At 46.7% G+C, this 21,158-nt stretch overlaps 1 pseudogene across 1 annotated transcript in view; it reads left to right on the top strand.

The window, feature by feature from the left end:
* The window catches only part of LOC308578232 (protein CIMAP1C-like), a 44,704-nt pseudogene that overhangs the window by 20,580 nt on the left and 2,966 nt on the right, over positions 1-21,158 (top strand). Inside the window, exons 3-4 of the transcript in view lie at positions 5,479-5,589; positions 6,210-6,323. The product of the transcript in view is annotated as a protein CIMAP1C-like (transcript). The remainder of the gene's footprint in view (positions 1-5,478; positions 5,590-6,209; positions 6,324-21,158) is intronic.

Raw genomic sequence — 21,158 nt, 5'->3', positions numbered from 1 at the left:
GGAGATGAGTTGACTAGGGGTGCTCGCATGTCGCTGATGAATAGGTTGAATAGGCAGGGAGCTAATATACATCCTTGGCGCACTCCCTTGTTTATTGGAATCGAATTTGTGAGGTCGCCCGCAGGAGTAAGTCTCACTCTGGCAAGGGTACCTTCGTGGAGCTGGCTTATAAGCCATAAGAGTCTTCTATCGATGCCCTGTTTTGCAAGTTTCTCCCAAAGAATATTTCTAGGAACGCTGTCAAAGGCTGCCTTTAGATCTAAGAAGGCAGCACAAAGGTAGCCCCGGGGGGGGGGGGGACGAGTACTTCCGTGCCAGATGGTAAAGAACTATCGCATGATCAGTTGTTGAACGTTTAATTCTGAACCCTGCTTGTTCGTGACCAATCTGATTAGTCTCGTCTGCCCATCGCAATAGTTTAGTCAGCAAAAAGCTGGCATAAATTTTCCCTATGATCGAAAGGAGGCTGATGTTACGGTAGTTTTCCGGCTCCATTGGAGAACCTTTTTTATGAATTGGTACTATAATGGCCTCCTTCCATATTTTGGGGATGAGACCAGAAGCGTTGATTGCGTCGAAGGTTTTGGCCAAGATGTCAGCCCACCATTTTGGGTGTAGTTTGATGGCTTCAGCAGGGATCAGGTCGGGCCCTGGGGCTTTGCCCGGTTTCAGCTGGGCTATTAGCTTGGCTATTTCGTCCGGATCGGTGGGAGGCCAAATAGGTAGGTGGGAAAACAGATGCATCAGATGGTCGGAGGGAGCATCTGCCTGTGAGAAACATTTCTTCAGGAACAATTCCCATGTCGGTGCTGGGATGACTGCCCTTGGGAATTTCCTCGCCCTTCTGTTAATCAAAGACCAGAATTCCCTGGATCTATGTGGTTTTGAAGCAGTAATCAAGGCCTGCCAGCGATTCTGTTGCCACTCGCGTTTGGCAGTTTTCTGCGTGCGTTTGTAAACTTGCTTGGCTTGTGCATAACTAGCTGGCAGAGTAGATGCATCGGAGGTCTTGTACACATTATATATAGCACGGAGGCGCTGTCTTGCTTGTTTACACTAAGAATTATACCAGGGGGCACCGTAAGTATACTCGTTTCGATTTAATATTTTGGGTGGTAGCCTGAAGAAGGACGTAAGATCAGTCGTATGGTGGTGGAAGCGTTTCAACACTATGCTATACTCGTCTGAGGCAGAGTCTATGTTGGAATGGGGCCCGAGGATTTCTTTTTGAAAGAATTCCTGATACCTTTGAGCCTGGGTCTCCGACCATTTGATTCCTCTTAGTTGGAGAGATTCGTTGGTTACCATCTGGGTCGCATGTCTATGGGCCTCTGACTGCCAGTTCAGGGAGAGCTTGGCTACAAGGGGAAGATGGTCACTAGATTGTACATTCTCGATCTTAAAGGTGGAGATACACTTAAGTATATCACTGGAAACCAGCAGGTAATCGAGAACGCTGTTTGATTTAACGCTCAGATGAGTGAAATCCCCTGGAATATCAGGGAGGCATGTTCCATTTAGGGGGACCAGATTTAAACGGATGGCCATTTGATAGAGGAGTACTCCAGCCTCGTTAACTCGTTGGTCTTTAGAAGTTCTCCTCATGATATGTTCCAGCTCATAATTATCAAGGTTTGGGGTAACCCACCATTTGGCTTTGGTTAGCGAGTCCCAATTTGCTGCTGTGCGGGCATTAAAATCGCCACCTATTATGGCCGGGGTGTTAGGAAACTTAACATAGCATGAGAGCAAATGCTCTTCTAGCGAGCCCCATTTAGAGCCCAGTTCGGAGGAAGAGCCCCCAGGTGGCAAGTAAGCATTTGTAACTAGAAGTGAGATCTTTTCCCCCGCAATCAGTCCAGTAAGGGCGTAAGGAGGCAAGGCCTGTACTAGAGTAAGTTTAGAATGTAGGTTGAGGGAGATGCCTATTATTAGGCCCCCTTTAGGGCGGCCTCCTTTCAGGGAGGGGCAGGCAGGGAGTTCTAGAAGCTCAAAGCCATTTAGGGAAATTTTCTCTACTTCCCACGATTCTTGGAGCAAGATGATATGAAACAGGTTAATATACTCCAGGAATTCTGGGTCAAGTTTTTTCCCCCTCCAGCCCGCAATGTTCCAGCTGAGGACTGATAGGGGGGAGTTCCTGTTGTGCCCAATTCGCTGTCATTTCAGGGAGAGATGTGAGTCCTTTGGAGGCAGGGCAGACCCCGCAAAAAAGTCAGTTATTTTACTTTGCACGGCAGGCACCTGCTGAAGGTACCTAGTCTTGAAGTTGGTAGTGAAGTATTCTGACTGAGGCGACAAAACGGGTCTCCCGCTGGGTAACCCAAGGGTGGACACTTCAGTGGGAAACTCCACAGGATTTGCTGAGACTGCCCCACCGCGAGGGCTGAAGGTCGCCAATGAAACCATTTGATTTATATGTCCGGCCGGGTCTTCAATCAAATCCGGGCCATTTTTTGATGTAGGTGGAGCACTCCCATGACCTGATGCTGGTGAAGGTACAGGGGATGCTTGGCGTACTGGTACCGTTTGTATGTCGGGTCTATGCCGCTCAGGGGAATAAGAGGACTCCAGTTCCGGCATTGATGGATTAGATGGTAAGGAATTGTTTTGGTGGAAGGAACTCTGAGATACACTCCTCAGCGGGGGACTCTTGGAGGGCGAGTCAAAATTTATCAAGAGTTGAGGTGAGAGGCCAACTTGTGGGGCAAGACCTGGGTCTGCCAGGCGTCGGTGGGTTTTGCCCACAAATGGGGGAGACATGGGTTTAGGAGCAGGACTAAGGTGAGGAAGACTTCCTGCTTCCTTAAAACACGACTCCGAAAAGCTGGCAGGGTAGTCCTGAAAAGTGGGCAGAACTTTTCCGTTCTTCTGGACATGTATGAGCTGATGATTAAGTACTTCTAGTCTATCAATTATTTCTTGTTATTCTCTCGTTGGAAGGTCGCCAAAGGTGGCTAAAAGCTCTCTTTCCTCCGGCGGGGTCAGAGAATTACTTGCGCCAGTGGGTTTCTTTAGAGCTCGTGGGGGCGTAGGGTAAATCCAGTTTTGGTGCGGGTGGATATCCTCCGGGAGAGGAGGCTCAATGTCCTGAGGTACTCCCGACCTCTCCGACAGAGTCCGCTCCGTGCCGTGACCGGCAAGTAGAAGGGGGTGGATCATGCTATCCATAAAAACTCTTGTTGGGATGATATCATACCTAGCCAAGAGTGATTTCTGCCTGATGATAGCTGAAGGGATCCTTGGAGAGTAAAACGCAAGCATCACTTTCTGTTGCCTGAGGTGCTGGTTCAAGGGTAATACTGCAATGAGATCACATTGTGAGATTTCTATGTTTAGGAGATTGCTTAGATGCTTTTTAACCCCACTCAGAGTAAGCCACCTTGGTGACCCTGCCCCGATGTTTAGGCAGATTTTCTTAGGTTGTAGGGACAACGCTTGGTGTTTCAGTGCAGGATTTGGTTTATATTTAGGGATCACACTTCTTTTTTTGGTTGAAGGTATGGACCTCTGGCACTTCAATTCCCCTGTGTCTACAGTTGGTTTAAACTTTGACCAGGAGTTATCAATTTTCTGTTCGAGGTTACATAGCTGGGAGGATAGCACATCAATCTTCTTGAATATGCAATTAAGGGTTCTGACCACAAGATGGAGATGTTCATGTTGTTCTTGTCTTGCGCAGTCCTCAGCTCCGGCGTCCTGCACCACCCTCAGTGGGACATACCCTCTTCCTCCAAGCTTGCCGTCCGCAGATTTAATCTGAGGTAAAAATAATTCCTCTGGTGTTGACATTTTTTCTGGAGACGTTAGAGGGTAGAAACGGTTCTGAGTTTTCACCCTATAGCAGAATTCAATGGGGTCACTCCGTTTGCCAGGCACGGGGGGGTCGGTTTTTAATTGTTTGGCTCTTGGGGAGGGCAGAGCCTCGTCACAATCCCTTAGGCGTTTGCCTTGGCCCATCGTTATAAGTCTTTTAAAATAGCGGTGCTTAAAAGGTAGTAAAAAGTGGTAGAAAGGTAGTAAAAAGTGGTAGAAATAAAAACAACAACTGAATGTGAGCTGGCGGAGAGCCAGTAAGTCGAAGGCTGCTTCCAAGGCTGCCGGAGAATACAATTATCTGCTCATTAAAGCTGATTTACGATGCAGGCTTTACAGTTATCAACAATGTGAACTCCTGGCATGGGCTCCAACACCCATACAATCTTCAGCAAAAACTTGCAAGGCTGGGAGCCACAACACAGATTTTAAAGAGGATTCGAGATGAACTCCGGCAAATGCGTCTTACCTCATCGCCATCTTGACGCCGCCTCCCATCAGGGTTCCTTTTTTGTTCTTGTGGAAACCCAAGAAGGAAACTGATCTACATTTCTCAGTCACCATCAGAACTTTCTTCCAAGAGTACTGCTAGCATGCGAGACAGTGCATATTTCCTTGTTAATAAATAATAATAAATAATAAACTTTATTTATATCCCGCCCTCCCCAGCCGAAGCTGGGCTCAGGGCAGCTAACAACAATAAAATAATACAACATTCTAAAATCATTTCATTATAAAATTTATTCAAATCAAATTGATGGCAACCATTGGGCTAGAGTTCTGTGAAGATTGCCAAAGGAGGGAGTCAGGCTAATAATATTTTTTTTCTTTTGTTTTCCTTTTCCTGTGGCTGGTATGTCACCACTGCTGTTGTCCTACCAGGGTAACGCTTGTTTAAAGGGGATGAAGGAAGGGGGTTGGGAAAGTACAGGCAGAGCATAGGTGGTTGAGTAAAATGGGAAATCTTCTCTGGCTTGAATTATAGTCCGAGCCACAGAAGAATTCAGGTGCCTTGTAATGCTCACTTCCTATTGCAATGCAAATATCCTGGCCCAAGGCTAGCGAGATTTTACCAGAGGGAGAAGAAAAGTATGTTGTGGGACTTCCATCAGCCCCAGCCAGTCTGGTTCAGTGGTCAGAGATGATGGGAGTTGCAGTGCAGCAACACCTGGAGATCAAACACATCCATTCTTAAGGAAATTAGCCCTGAGTGCTCACTGGAAGGACAGATTGTGAAGCTGAGGCTCCAATACTTTGGCCACCTCATGAGAAGACTCCCTGGAAAAGACCCTGATGTTGGGAAAGATGGAGGGCACAAGGAGAAGGGGACGACGGAGGATGAGATGGTTGGACAGTGTTCTCGAAGCTACAAACATGAGTCTGATCAAACTGTGGGAGGCAGTGGAAGACAGGAGTGCCCAGCATGCTCTGGTCCATGGGGTCACGAAGAGTCGGACACGACTAAACTACTAAACAACAACAACAACACCTAGAGAGCTGTAGCTCCAAAACCCAATATATTATTCAATATATTATTCAACACAATATATTATTCCATTTTGCCCTTTTACCCAGTGTGGCAGCTCATAATCTGCAAATGCTAATGGTTCCGGGTTGTCTTCCCATTATTTTATTCCTCCCCCCCTTGTGGTTCTCTTGCAGGGCCAGGACCTGGGAAGTATGGTAGGTAGCCTCTCACTGGCATTAAGGACCATGACTTCACCAAGTATGCTGAGCCAGCCTACACAATGCGTGTGAAATCCAGTGAAAGATGTAAGATGCTGACAAGTTAGGTTCTGTGTTATTTGGGTTTTCCCAACAGCATTAACTGACCCACAGGGTGAAGCTGGCTAAACAACTGTTAAATTTGCTGGCAAAACATTTGAACAGAGATTGACAACCTGTGTTTTTGGGACTCTCTAATTATCGGGGCCACAGTTGATGGGACCTGGGTGATCCATGATCAAGAGCTGGGTGGCTTTCCAAAGTTTCCATTCCAACTGGATCAATGGCACTGCATGTAGGGGGCTAATGTAGTTGTTTCTTGACTACAACTCCCATCAGCCCCAGTCAGCATGGTCAAGAATGATAGGAGTTGTAGTCCAGCAAGGGCTGGAGGGTCTTATACTGCTGATTATTATGGTTGCACAAAAATCAGGGTTCTCAGTTGTACAGCTGTGGACCTTAGTGGGAAGAGGATGATCTACACTTAAGCCATGTTGAAGGATAACAGGAATGGAGGTGCAGGGGGGCGGAGCTTAACATATTCACTGCTATCTAGCTAGTGGGTGCCTTTAATTGATATCGGATAGGAAGTCAGTCATTGCAACCAAGCTAAATAGCTCAGAATCCACACCATGCCTCATGCAGACAATTCTTCTTTCCTTTGCAAGTGATCTCGATCACGGAGAGTCCTGGGCCCTGCTACTATGTGGACCCAAGCATTTCCCGTCTAGGGATATGGAGACCAGTTTCATTCCGCATGGTGCAAGAGAGAAAGCGGGCATGTAAGTTGAAAGATGAGAGATACTATGATGGTCAAGATGGGGCTGGAGTGGCATCTGTGCAATTTTGTGATGAAAATGTTTCTTTCTCACCTTGTGCAAAGAAGGCTTGTTGGTCAATCCCTGAACATGAAAGAGAGGGAATGAAAAAGAATGAGTGTGAGTGAATGAGCAGGTGTGTTATGCATGAAAATGGATGTGTGGGAGCATTATGTGTGGAGCTGTGGTCTTAAACCACTGAGTCTCTTGGGCTTGCTGAGCAGAAGGTTGGTGGTTCGAATCCCTGAGACAGGGTGAGCTCCTGTTGCTCTGTTCCAGCTTCTGCCAATCTCGCAGCTTGAAAGCATACCTGTGCAAGTGGATAAATAGGTACTGCTCCAGGGGGGAGGTAAACGGCGTTTCCATGCACTCTGGCTTCTATCACAGTGTCCCGGTGCACCAGAATGCTGGCCACATGACCTGAAGTGAGATGAGCGCCACACCGCATAGACGCCTTTGACTATGTATGTAAGGTCCTTTACCTTACATTTACCTTTTACCTGCATGCATGTGGATTTGTGTATGAATGACAGAGAGCAGGGGTAGACTTTGGTAATACGGTTTTCTAAGTGAGGACAAAATTTGGCACTTCCCCCAATATATTTTATTTCCACAGTAATTCCTTTTGGTACAGTTGCTTTTTAATGGGGTTTCTCAGTAGGTACCCACATGAATATAAGTATTAATTATTACTATTATTATTACTATTATTATTGCTACTACCAATATTATTATTACTATTATTATTATTTTATGCCCCCTTGGCTCAGCACCCTGAGCAGGGGAACAGCCTGCACTGCCCTAGATCTGGCACTACAGAGAGAAGCATATGAAAAAGAGACAGGTGGCCTCACCCTCTTTTTTTATCAGCCACACTCACTGTTTGTCCCAGCCCCACTGGTTTGCAGGCCCTGGAAGGTTGACTGCATGGGAGTGTTGTCCATAGGCTGTAAAAGTTTATTCACTCTTTGATAAAAAAAATATTTCTGAGTAGGGGGTTTTCAAGAACCAGACAGGAAAACCAGCTATGTACAGAGACCTTACCTAAGTGGGCTGTTTGATGTGGGAGATTGTCTGGGGTGATATCAAAGTGTAGTTTAAAAGTGTCTGTGACGCCCATCCATCCCTCCATTCATTCCATGTGTGTGTGTGATCCCTATTGCTTTCCAGCTATTGGCCTTGACCGAGTGGGGCTGCTCTGGATAAAGGGGCATTCAAGGAACTGGGGGAAATATAGTTTTCCTGATTGGTGTTCCACCAAGTCAACTGGGTTGAAAAACACTTTTTACCATTAGGGTGTCTAAGTGTCCTACTTTACAGAGGGCAGTCCTCTAGCCAAAGGGTTCTTCCAATAGTAACACCTTGAACCTGGCCTGGTAGCAAATCAGCAGCCAGTGCAGATCTTTGAGCACAGGTGTTATATGCTGACAAGGTCTCACTCCTGCCAGCAATCATGTTGCAGCATTCTGGTCAATCACGCTGGAAGTCTCATCTTCCTGATGCCAAGGGACCATAAGATGTTGAGCATGTGGCTGATGAACGGACAGAAAGGAGAGCCACCAAAAACAGCATAAGGGAAAACAAGAGGGTCATGTTGCTTTAGAGTCATAATCTAGGAAGTAGTCTGGAGGGTACCTATGGAATTAACAGTAAATGACAGTGAATTGCAAGGGAAGATGTCATGGAAGAGATTAATAGCAGTGCACTCTTAACTCCACAGGTGATGAACTTAGTTGGAAAGGCTGCTAGAAGAGGAGATTGGAGGACAATGCCATGATTTTTAAAAGTGGGGGGGATTTTCAGTCAAGGCAAGGAGGATAGTGCCTCTTCCTCCAACATCCTCAAAAGCACAACAGTTTACAAATGATTCAGCTTAAGAACAAATAGAATTCTCAAATTTAGAGAGAGAAAGAGAGAGAGAATATGCAAGGCTTGTCATCTACAAGGAGGAGCAGAGTATTGTAGCAAATACATGGGGAATGCTTTTCCCTTTCGTTTGAGAAACATCAATGGAAGCTTGGGATCTACTAATAGATCAATAAGTGGGGTTTTTTTACTCCTAACATTAGCAAGTAAAACAGCAACTTAAAAAACAAACAAACCCTGCATGGCAGATTGCTCCTTCTCTTTAAGCCTCAATGTTTCTCACCTGTCAGATTTTACATCCATCATTCCTGCCTCCTCCTGTGCTCCTGTAGGATATGATGTATCTGTTACAATATAGAAGCAATGCGGCCACGAGCTGGTAGCTTGAAAGCAAAACATAATGGGAATGTTGGGACTGTTCCGTGGGAAACAGAGGGACAGTCAATTAACAGTGCAGAGAGCACCGGAATTAGCTGAGAGCGTAATATGAGCTGTACAGGAAGTACAGGTGGAGTTTGTCTCTCGGCTGTTGGAGTTTGAAGAGAGCAGTCGTGTTTTTCTGTAACGCTGCAAAGACAGAAATAAAGGCATGTAAATATGTTTCTGTCTATCTCTTTCCCCTGCCGGGGGGGGGGCAGGAAAGAGGGGGGGTGTTCTTCTCACGCTGAGAAGGATCGCCTATCACGACCTAGCCTGTATCCTGCTGGGGAATGCAGACAGGGAGGTCATCAGGAGATCAAGCCGGGTGCCTAGAGAGTTGCCAGGTTCTCCTAATAAAGGCTTGATTCCCAACATCTGGTAGCAGAGGATGGTTTTGATCCATGAAAGCAACAAGAGAGGTTGATGGAGCGTACTTCATCCTCTGCAAGGAGATAAGGAAGATATGGTAGCGTGCGGATGGAAGCACCGGAGGAGGTGTTTTTGCTGAGCAACGGAACCCCTAAGGTATGCTAATTTTATGGCTGTGAGAGTGAACGCGAATTGAGACATTCTTCGGTTCACTGAGTGTCTGCTTTTGGATGAAACCAGCACTGAAAGAGAGCCACATATTTCGCATACCTGAGTCTTGATAAGCCTGGAATGTCCAGTTGCTAAGCAACGAAACGTCAGTAAAGTGGAAAGTTACCGGCCAACAACGGAAGAGGGGCTGGGACTGTGAGAGGCTGGTAAACAGCGTTTGTTTTGTCTAATATCTCACTGCTCTTGAAAGGACTTTCAAAACAGCCTGTGTTTAACTGCCAAGTGAGGCAGTAAACAGCCAATAGACTCTTGGAATTTTACAGGCTCGAGAGTGAGAGCTGAGGCTTGGATTCAAAATGGATGCCAAGAAGGGAGGAGGCTTACCTTACCCACCTCCACTGACTAATGACAATTATTCCTCATGGTCTGTAAAGATGAAAGCCCTGCTTCAGAATCAGAGGATTTTTGGGGTGATTGAAAACCCCATCCCTGCTGCACCAACGCCAGGTTGGAATTCACAGAATGTGAGAGCCAGGACGGCCATAATTCTCTGTATCTCAGATGATCAACTCGTGCATATTCAGAATTTGCAATGCGCGCGTGAGATTTGGCAAACGCTGCTGTCAGGGGTTCAGGAGCAGAGGCACAGGAAAGGGAGGAAACAGAGAGCGAGGGGGAGGAATCCGGAGGTAATATGAGTGATGACAGCGGCCCGAGATCTCTGAGTCTTTCCAGTGAATCGGAAGATTCACAGAAAGGGGCGCCAGTGGTCAGAGCAAGGGGGGCGCCTAGGGGGACACCCCAGGTAGAAGGGACCAGAGGGGACTCAGAGAGCAGCAGTTGGAAATCGGGACCAGCTTCCCCACCAGAGCGCAGTAGGGGGGAGGGGTCCCAGGTATCGGGATCTGGCGGCTCGCCGCAAGCGGGAGGGCAGGAGTTAGGATTGGCCACACCTCCATCGGGGAGCGAGGAAACGGTCAAGAGGAAGGTTGAAGGCTGCGCGCGCGCGCCAAGTTCAAATGCACAGGAAGCCCGCCGCAAGGAGGGAGAAGAGTCGGGGGGGTCAGCGTCAGAAGAGTCCAGGAAGGAAGAGACCACGGGGGGTAGAGGGACCCAGAGGAGAAAGGAAAGACGGAAGAGGTGGAGTAAGGCTAGAGTATTAAGTTGGTGTACAGGAGGCGGAGACTCAGACGGAGCTTCGCCGGTCTAGCTTCTAAGACGTAGAGCTGCGCGCTGCGGCTTGAAAATGGAAACTGTAGCTCAATAAAGAAGTTTGTACAATACTGCCGGCTAGCGTGGTCCTCTGTGAGCTGGGACCTGGAAGCGGCTCTGACAGCTGCGTAGAATACATCAAAGAGATGCTGGTTCTTCAGCGTTGCTGCATTTTGAAAAGCTGACCAATCTAAGGCTAGTGCCAGATGGAGATGTACAAGCGCATCTGACAGAGATGAAATTCTTACGCCAGCAGATGGCGGAATGCAATTTCCCTCTACAGGAAGACATATTCTGCTTCATGATTATTAACAGCCTTAATCGGACTTATGCTGCTGCATCGTGAGTGTCGGAGAAGGCCTCTCCCTCCTCAGGCTCACTCCATCCGGCCTAGGGGGCGGGGCCCAGGCTCACCTTCGCCACAGCTTTAAGAGGCCTCATTGGGGTCTGGGACATCGCTGCTGCTGCATCGGAGTGTCGGAGAAGGCCTCTCCCTCCTCAGGCTCACTCCATCCGGCCTAGGGGGCGGGGCCCAGGCTCACCCCCGTAATAGCTTTAAGGACACTGGTGCTGCTGCAGCAAATGTTGAAGATGTTTATATATATTTTAAGGTGTTTTAAAGGTGTTTTTATTGTTTACTTTGTTGTACCACCGTGAATGGTGGTTTTTATCTATGTATTTTTGTTTGTTCCGTCTTGTTTTGTTTTTGGGGTTGGACATCGAGTGGGGTGGGGATTGGTTTTGTTTGGGCACAATTGTTTTGGTTGTTTTGTTTTCTAATTTGTAAATGGAGGTTAGTATGAGGCTTGGGATTGCTACCGTGGAGGGGCGAGGGAGGTATGGAGGTGGGGGCAGATGTTATAGGCGAAGGGGATTGAGATACGGATATGCTCGTACCCCTTCCAATCTGCGCCCCATCCCGAGGGACGAGGGTAGGGTGAGCAAGGATTACTCACTTCCTTCACTGGTGTTGTGCAATGCCAGGTCTATAGGCAACAAAACCGCTACCCTGCGAGATTTCTTTACCTCGCAGGGGGTTGACCTGGCTTGTGTGATGGAGACCTGGGTGCGCGAAGGGGTAACTGTTACCTTACGAGAGATGGCGCCCCCGGGTTTCTCCGTCCTCCACCAGTCACGGACTGTGGGCCGGGGGGGAGGGGTGGCAGTATTAATCCGGGAAGATTGTTCTTTCAGGGCTCTACCATCGCCATTGATCCCTGGCATTGAATGTGTTGGCCTAGTGTGGGGCTCCGAGGAGAGCTTGGCTGTCTGGCTGGTGTACCGGCCACCTAGCGTACCAGCAGCCACCCTGTCAGGCCTGTTGGAGGCGGTGGCCGGCTGGGCCTTGGAGTTCCCTAACCTATTGGTATTGGGAGACTTCAACTTCCACGCTGATGCCACTCCCTCCTCACAGGCTCTGGACCTGGTGTCTTCCATGGCGACAGTAGGGCTCTCCCAGTTTGTTTCGGGCCCCACACATCAAGCAGGCCACACGCTGGATTTGATCTTTGGCGCCGGTATAGATGTGATCATGTCTCCTTCGATGAAGGTGCCATGGTCTGATCACTATGCTCTGAAAGCCAGGATTGATGTTCCACCCCCACCCTGCTTAGGTGGCGAGCCGATTTGGGCTCGCCCGCAGAGGCTGATGGACCCTGATAGATTCCGTCAAGCCTTGCGGGACCTTTCTCCCCCTGGCGACTCATTGACTGAGCTTGTTGAGGGCTGGAATACCCAGCTCCTGGCAGCCATCGATGAGATTGCACCTAAGCGCCCTCTACGACCCCGCAGAAACCGGGCTCCCTGGTTTACCGAGGAGCTTCGGAAAATGAAGCGGGACCTCAGACGGCTAGAGCGAGTATGGCGGGGTGCCCGTGACGGAGCCTCAAGAACATCTTATAGGGTTTTTATGAAAACCTATGAGATGGCAGTGAAGGCCGCTAAGACGTCTTACTTCTCGGCTTGCATTGCATCCGCTAGGTCTCGCCCGGCGCAATTATTTAGTATAATTCGGTCTTTAACATCCCTTGAAGGACAGCCAAATTTAAATAACAATCTGACACACAGCTGTGAGGCATTTGCGAGCTTTTTTGCGGAGAAGGTCCTGTTGCTCCGCCATGACCTCCCTGCCAATTTGGATACAATAAAGGAACTGGAGGCCCCTCGACTGTCCTCGGGTCCAGTATTGGACCACTTTGACCGGATATCTCCAGCCGATGTGGACAGATTCCTCCAAGCTGGAAAGCCCACCACCTGTCCTCTTGACCCGTGCCCGTCATGGCTGATTAGAGCGTGTCCAGACGAGGTGCGGGCCCCCCTGGGGGATATCATCAATTTGTCCCTTGGCACCGGGATATTCCCAGGGGAACTGAAGGAGGCGGTGGTGCGTCCGCTCTTAAAGAAAACATCATTAGATCCCTCAAATCTATCCAATTACCGCCCGGTCTCGAATCTTCCATTCCTGGGTAAGGTGATTGAGAGAGCGGTTGCTGAACAGCTTGGTAGGTTTCTGGATGAAACATCTGCTTTGGATCCATTCCAGTCCGGCTTCCGCGCTGGTCATGGGACCAAGACGGCTCTGGTCGCCCTAACAGATGATCTCTGCAGGCAGCTGGATCGAGGCGGGTCGGGGCTGCTGATTCTTCTAGATCTGTCAGCAGCCTTTGACATGGTCGATCACGAACTCCTGGACCACCGCCTTGCCGACGTGGGGATCCAGGGCACAGTCCTTCAATGGCTGCACTCGTTTCTCTCTGGTCGGGGACAGAGGGTGGCGCTTGGGGGGGAATTGTCATCGCGCCACTCCTTGGTGTGTGGAGTGCCTCAGGGTGCAATTCTCTCCCCTGAAGCGTCAGGCAAAAGTCGTACCAAGTCCCAGGTGAAACCTGCAAAAGACTTCCGGTCAGCACCAGCGACAAATGGCGGATTCCCTCTGAGCTCCGGAGGGAATCGGCTCCACGGGGACAGGGTCTGACCGCTGCGGCGAAGCGGGACCCGAAGAAATCTCAGGCGGGGAAGCCTGAGAACTTGGAGACTCGACGGGCTCCGTTTGCGCCCCCCTTTTTAAAGGCTCCGGAACGGAAAGGGGGTGTGTGGCGCGGAGAGCGCTGATTTCTTTCTGGACAATTGGAAGCTAAAGCAACTACCCGTGAGTAGGAGTAAGCAAGTAATTGGAAGAAAAATTTAGTTAATTTGGCACCGAAACGGGAAAGGCACAAACAGGAAGTCTGCCTCTTCCAACTTGTAAATAGATTAAAGTAAAGAGACTGTAAAGCTGTAACCCTGAAAGACGACTTTTAAAGGTCAAATCCAGCACCAAAAAAGACGACTCCCCTCCGGTTTGCAGGAGTGGAGGGGGGAGAACCGAGCATTATTTTACCTGCAAGAAAAGAGGGTGTAAATATATTTCTGCTGTCTCGGAAAACTGGGAACGGACTGCCTATGACAGGGAAGGTCGACCAGTGGGAAGAATTGTCTGCATGTTAAGGGTAAAGAATATTGACACTTTGAGAAAGATACAGTGTTTATAGATCTGCCTTTGACTATAAAGTAACTTTTTAGAGACACTGAAACTTTTCTAAAAGCATTGAAACTCTGGCTTTTGAGGGATATTGGAACTTTTAAGAACTATACTTGTTTTTAACAGTTGCATAGTGAAGTTGGAAGGGTGTCCCCCTAGAGGAGACTACGTTGTAACAACTATTTTGTCATCAAGTTACCAAGCTCTGGAAAATTACTTTGCAAAACAAACTCACCAAGCGTGTGACTGACCTTGGGCTTGTTATGGCAGATGGGAAAGGGAAGATAGAGCTGGTGAGTGGCATACAGGATAAAACTACCAGATCCGGCAGACAATACAAGACTGATATTACTTTTCAGAGAAGGGCCTCAACATCCGGAGCGGCAGGCACAGTAGGAGCTGCTGCTTCGCAAGTAAAATCAAAAGCTATGTCATCTGAAGAGCTATTGGCTCAGGCACTTGGCAAAATTGATGCATCTTTGGAAAAATTAGCCAAACAGGTTGCAGAGACAAATAAACAAGTAGCTGGGGCCTCAGCAAAAATAGATTTGAACACTCCAAGTATTAATGAACTGGGGAACAAGGTGAACTCCAATACACAGTCCATTGAAAAACTATTAGAGGAATCAGCCTCGACTCGACAGATTGCAGAGGAAGCTAAGGATATTGCAACTGCTGTTCAAGAGAAGATACCACCGGTATATAAGAAATTAGAGGATCACGACCTGACACTCTCTATGATTGAATTACAAAGAAAGGAGAGAAACCTAAGAATTAGAGCAGTACCTGAAAGTGAGAAAGACAACTTGATAGACTTCCTTACAAAGGAATTCACAGACTTTTGGCAACAAGACCTGGGGAAAGATGAATTCAAATGGTGAGTGCATTTAGACTCAGCAAAAGACAAGGAAAGAACAGAGCAAGAGATTGTTTGATCACCTTAAGAACAAAAGAAGAAAGAGATAAAATCTTGAATCTGCACTACCAAAGAACCTTGGAAATTGAAGACTCATTTGTTGAGTCCTTCAAGGATATACCTAAACACATTTTGGATATAAGGGCTTATTATAAAGATCTTGTCGGCCTACTTAGAAGAAATAAAATACTCTTCAGGTGGGAATTTCCCCAAGGTTTATCTTTTAAATACAAAGGAAGGAAAATAAGAATAAGGACAGTGAATGATACAGACAAGTTTCTGAAAGATCACGAGGAGGACTTACAGAAGGAAGTGGAATCAGGAGAGGAGCTGACTGCATCAGGAAAAGGAATTCTAGACATAGCAAACTTGTCATTTGGATTCCCGGGCCCAGGGAAAGACACACCACCGACAGAAGAACAACAACAACTCGGTGCAGTTGGAGGGAAAGCTAAGTAACTTACCATGGCTCTGCAACTTTTAACCTGGAATTGTAATGGACTGAATTCCCCTCGGAAGAGGAAATCTGTTTTTCATGTATTAAGGAAAGAACAATTGGACTTGATTTGTTTAAAAGAAACACATGTAATGAGGCTACACAGGAAAATGCTTATTAATAAGAGATTGGGACAAGAATTTATTTCGTATGACAAAGTTAAAAAGAGAGGCTTGGTGATATATGCAAAGGAGAAATTGCTACCAAAATTTCATAGAATCATAGAGTTGGAAGAGACCACAAGGGCCATTGAGTCCAACCCCCTGCCAAGCAGGAAACACCATCAGAGCACTCCTGACATATGGTTGTCAAGCCTCTGCTTAAAGACCTCCAAAGTAGGAGACTCCACCACACTCCTTGGCAGCAAATTCCACTGTCGAACAGCTCTTACTGTCAGGAAGTTCTTCCTAATGTTTAGGTGGAATCTTCTTTCTTGTAGTTTGGATCCATTGCTACGTGTCCGCTTCTCTGGAGCAGCAGAAAACAACCTTTCTCCCTCCTCTATGTGACATCCTTTTATATATTTGAACATGGCTATCATATCACCCCTTAACCTCCTCTTCTCCAGGCTAAACATGCCCAGCTCCCTTAGCCGTTCCTCATAAGGCATCATTTCCAGGCCTTTGACCATTTTGGTTGCCCTCCTCTGGACACGTTCCAGTTTGTCAGTGTCCTTCTTGAACTGTGGTGCCCAGAACTGGACACAGTACTCCAGGTGAGGTCTGACCAGAGCAGAATACAGTGGCACTATTACTTCCCTTGATCTAGATGCTATACTCCTATTGATGCAGCCCAGAATTGCATTGGCTTTTTTAGCTGCCGCGTCACACTGTTGGCTCATGTCAAGTTTGTGGTCAACCAAGACTCCTAGATCCTTTTCACATGTACTGCTCTCAAGCCAGGTGTCCCCCATCTTGTATTTGTGCCTCTCATTTTTTTTTGCCCAAGTGCAATACTTTACATTTCTCCCTGTTAAAGTTCATCTTGTTTGTTTTGGCCCAGTTCTCTAATCTGTCAAGGTCGTTTTGAAGTGTGATCCTGTCCTCTGGGGTGTTAGCCACCCCTCCCAGTTTGGTGTCATCTGCAAATTTGATCAGGATGCCCTTGAGTCCATCATCCAAGTCGTTGATAAAGATGTTGAATAAGACCGGGCCCAAGACAGAACCCTGTGGCACCCCACTAGTCACTCTTCTCCAGGATGAAGAGGAACCACTTATACCGAAAACAGAGACTGAAAAGACTCAACTTAAGAACTACCGTCCCATATCCTTATTAAATGTGGATTACAAAATTTTTGCTGATATTTTGGCTAAGAGGCTGAAAAAAGTACTGATTGAAGAGATTCATAAGGACCAAGCGGGTTTTCTGCCGGGAAGACATTTATCTGATAATCTGAGGAACGTAATTGACATTTTGGAAAAGTTAGAAGTGAATATAAACACTAAAGCAGTTTTGATATTCGTGGGTGCAGAGAAAGCCTTTGATAATATATCTTGGAGTTTTATGAAAAAGAACTTGCAGGGTATGGGGGTAGGCCAAGGTTTTGAAAATGGTATAGGTGCAATATATTCTGAACAAAAGGCTAAATTAATTGTAAATAATGTGGTTACGGAACAATTTAAGATAGAAAAAGGAACACGACAGGGGTGCCCAATTTCCCCATTGCTTTTTATATCGGTCCTGGAGGTTCTGCTCAATATGATCAGAAGAGACCGGCAGGTTAAAGGTATACAGGTCGGAGCTAAACAATATAAATTGAGAGCATTTGCAGGTAACCTAGTTTTGACGTTACAGGAGCCAGAGTCTAGTACCAAAAGAGTATTAGAATTAATTCAAGAGTTTGGTCAGGTGGCAGGATTTAAATTGAACAAATTAAAAACTAAGGTTTTGGAGAAAAACTTAACATCATTGGAAAGAGAGAAGTTCCAGAATGAAACAGGTTTGACTGTGGTTAAGAAAGTGAAATACTTGGGGATTAATATGACAGCTAAAAATGGAAATTTGTTTAAAGATAACTATGAAAAATGCTGGACGGAAGTTAAAAAAGATTTAGAAATTTGGTCAAACTTGAAGCTTTCCTTGTTAGGTCGAATTGCTGTTATAAAGATGAATGTATTGCCAAGAATGTTATTTTTGTTTCAATCATTGCAAATTTTGGACAAAATGGACTGTTTCAAGAAGTGGCAGAGAGACATTTCTAGATTTGTCTGGCAGGGCAAGAAGCCCAGAATAAAATTTAAAATATTAACTGATGCAAAGGATAGAGGTGGATTTGCCCTGCCAGACTTTAAACTCTACTATGAATCAGCGGCATTTTGCTGGCTGAAAGAATGGCTGCTTCTTGAGAACACAGACATTTTGGATTTAGAAGGTTTTAATAACGTTTTTGGGTGGCATGCATACTTGTGGTATGACAAGGTTAAAGCACATAAAGCATTTAAAAATCATATTGTCAGAAGAGCATTGTTTAATGTCTGGATAAGATATAAAGATTTACTTGAAAATAAAACCCCAAGGTGGTTGTCACCGATGGAAGCAAAGGCCCAGAAAAAGCTCAATATGGAGGCCAAATGGCCGAAATATTGGGAAATTTCGGAACAAGAAGGAGATAAACTGAAATTACAGAGTTTCGAGAAATTAAAAAGTAAAGTGAGAGATTGGCTCCATTATTATCAGATAATGGAGGCCTACAATTTGGATAAAAAAGTTGGCTTCCAGGTGGGAAATACTAAACTGGAAACAGAACTGTTAGAACCCAAAACCAAGATTTTTGTCAAAAATGTATAACTTGCTGTTGAAATGGAATACTCAGGATGAAACGGTTAAATCTGTCATGATTAAATGGGCACAAGATGTTGGACATAATATTAATTTTGCTGACTGGGAACAGTTGTGGACCACCGGAATGAAATTTACGGCATGTAATGTCTTAAGAGAAAATATTATGAAAATGATTTACAGGTGGTACATGACCCCAGTCAAGCTCGCAAAAATCTATCTATCATTTGCCCGATAACAAATGTGGGAAATGTAAAGAAATGGAAGGTACATTCTTTCACCTTTGGTGGACGTGCCCAAAGATTAAGGCTTTCTGGGAGATGATATATAATGAACTGAAAAAGGTATTTAAGTATACCTTCCTGAAAAAAACAGAGGCCTTTCTCCTGGCCAATTGGTGCCAAAGAAGGACAGAACTTTTTTTATGTATGCAACGACAGCAGCAAGAATACTTATTGCAAAGTATTAGAAGACGCAAGATTTGCCCACTTTGGGAGAATGGCAGATGAAGCTGATTGACTGTATGGGACTGGCAGAAATGGCTGGCAGAATCCGTGACCAGGGAGAAGAGTCGGCAGAGGAAGATTGGGAAAAATTTAAGGACTATTTACAAAAATATTGCAAAATTAAGGAATGTTTTAGTATTGCTGTCCATGAGATCTCACCCAGCACTTCCCTAAGTTTTATGAAGTCGGCTTTCTTAAAGTCAAGAAATTGAGTCCTAGTATGCTTGGCTGCTCCTTTCCGCTGTATAGTAAACTTCAGAAGAGCATGATCACTCGCGCCTAATGATCCATCCACATCTACCCCACTAACCAGGTCATCAACATTGGTTAGGACCAGATCTAAAATGGCTGTTCCTCTTGTTGCTTCTCCCACTTTCTGGACAATGAAGTTGTCTGCAAGGCCAGTGAGGAATCTGTTTGACCTTATGCTCTTGGCTGAGTTTGACGTCCAACAAATATCCGGGTAATTGAAGTCCCCCATTACTACTATCTCCCTTCCTTTTGCATGCTTGGCCATCTGTTCCAGGAAGGCATCATCTATGTCCTCCGTTTGGCTTGGGGATCTATAGTAAACTCCCACAATGAGGTCTCTGTTATTCTTCTCTCCCTTAATTTTGACCCAAATGCTCTCACTTTGGCTTTGAGGATCTAAATCTTGGATCTCTTCACAGGTATACACATCCCTGACATATAACGCCACTCCTCCTCCTTTCTTGTCTGGTCTGTTTCTCTGAAATAGATTGTATCCCCCCATTATTACATTCCAATCGTGGGTAGTGTGCAGACTTGCAAGTTTCACAGTCCCTTCTCCTGCAATTTGCAACGTCCTTCCATCAGCCAGGTGGATCTCACCTTCCTGAGGCTTGAAGGAGATAAAGAGATGGCGATCCTTCGAAATGTGGCGCGTACAGCCTGAATCAACAACAAAGCTGCCTTTGGCTGTTGGAGCAGTCCTTACAGCAAGCAAACCCTTGTTTTCCACTGGTGTGGGCTTTTGCAGCTTGCCCCCCTGTTTCTGGTCAGCAGACGTGCCTTTAGCCTTTGGTGAAGCTGAGCCAGCAAACAACGCTTTGTTTTTCCCTTGCGCGGGCTCTTCACCCTCCCTCTGCTCCTGGCCATCTGCAGGCGGCTGCCTGTGTTTACCTTTGCCTTTCCGGCCTCTGCAAAGGCGATGGCCTTGGTTCTCACGAGAACCAGAGCTCTCAGCTGCCGACTCCTTGGCTCCCCCTGGAGGCTGGAATGCTGCCTGGGATGACGTGACGGTCAGCTCCCCCTGCAGCTTGCAACCGGTGCCCTCAGCATCCCTACATTCATTCGCATTCTGGGAAACAGCTAGGACCTCCGATGCAGTCAAACTCTGGGCTGGGATTATTGGCTTGTGAGCTTTCATCAAAGCAGTCCACATCCCACGTGCAGTGGTGTTGCCAGCCAGCGTCTTAATTTCCTCAAGAGATACGGATAGGACTATTACGTCTATCGCTTTCGAATCATGCGATTTCCATCTCTCTGTCAGAGGAACCGGAGGGGGCTCAGAAACGACATGCCACACCCCAAACTGACGCAGCAAACTCTCACACCATTTTGCCCAGGTTTCATAATTCTGCCCATCCAACTTAGGGCATTCAGCATTTGCCTTTGGGCACTGAGTGGCCTCTGAAGCTTCAAAAGCGTGGAAAAACTCCATTCCAGCTTTTACAATTAGCCGTGAGTCTATTTTAACTCGAGAGACTCCTTATCTTGGCAGCCATTAATCACGAAGCCTTTTTGGCTCAGCTCGCAGGCCAATTAGGCCTTGCCGGAGATCAAAGGCTCCTTGCGAGGTAAAACAGAAAAGCGTCCCTTTCCTTTCGCTTTTCCCCCAACATACCTCAAACGCAGTCTGTTGCAGCTTTACTCTCCTGTAGGTGCTATGAATCTGGGCCCGGAACCTTGTTGTTGGGAAACTGCCAGGGAGATAACGTCCATCACGGCCCCCAAGCCGGAGTTCGGAGATTCCATCGGCCTCCCGTAGTCACGCAGATCCAACAGTTAGGGGCACAAAGCCTTTGGAATTCCTAGCCACATTCCAGGGCTTGGTGCACCCTCTTTCAGCAGAAAGCACAGTCAAAAGCTTGCACCGCAGAAGAGCAGAAGAGCATTTTTACAGACTTTATGCTTTTCTGCTCTTCTGCGGTGCAAGCTTTTGACTGTGCTTTCTGCTGAAAGAGGGTGCACCAGCCTAGGAATGCAGCCTGAATTTCCAAAGGCTTTTGTGCCCCTAACTGTTGGATCTGCGTGACTACGGGAGGCCGATGGACGTCCAGAACTCCGGCTTGGGGGCTCATGATGGACACTAATGGATCCAACAGTTAGGGGCACAAAGCCTTTGGAATTCCTAGCCACATTCCAGGGCTTGGTGCACCCTCTTTCAGCAGAAAGCACAGTCAAAAGCTTGCACCGCAGAAGAGCAGAAGAGCATTTTTACAGACTTTATTTAGAACATGAACAGAACAAAAGAAAACACGTCCATTCTCAGTCAGCGTCTCTGACCATCTGACAAAAACGA

This window comes from Podarcis bocagei (genome assembly GCF_964188305.1).
Source record: "Podarcis bocagei genome assembly, chromosome: W".
NCBI classification, from domain to species: Eukaryota; Metazoa; Chordata; class Lepidosauria; order Squamata; family Lacertidae; genus Podarcis; species Podarcis bocagei.
Note: the sequence above shows the minus strand (reverse complement) of the source record. Positions and strands in the feature narration are given on the sequence as shown.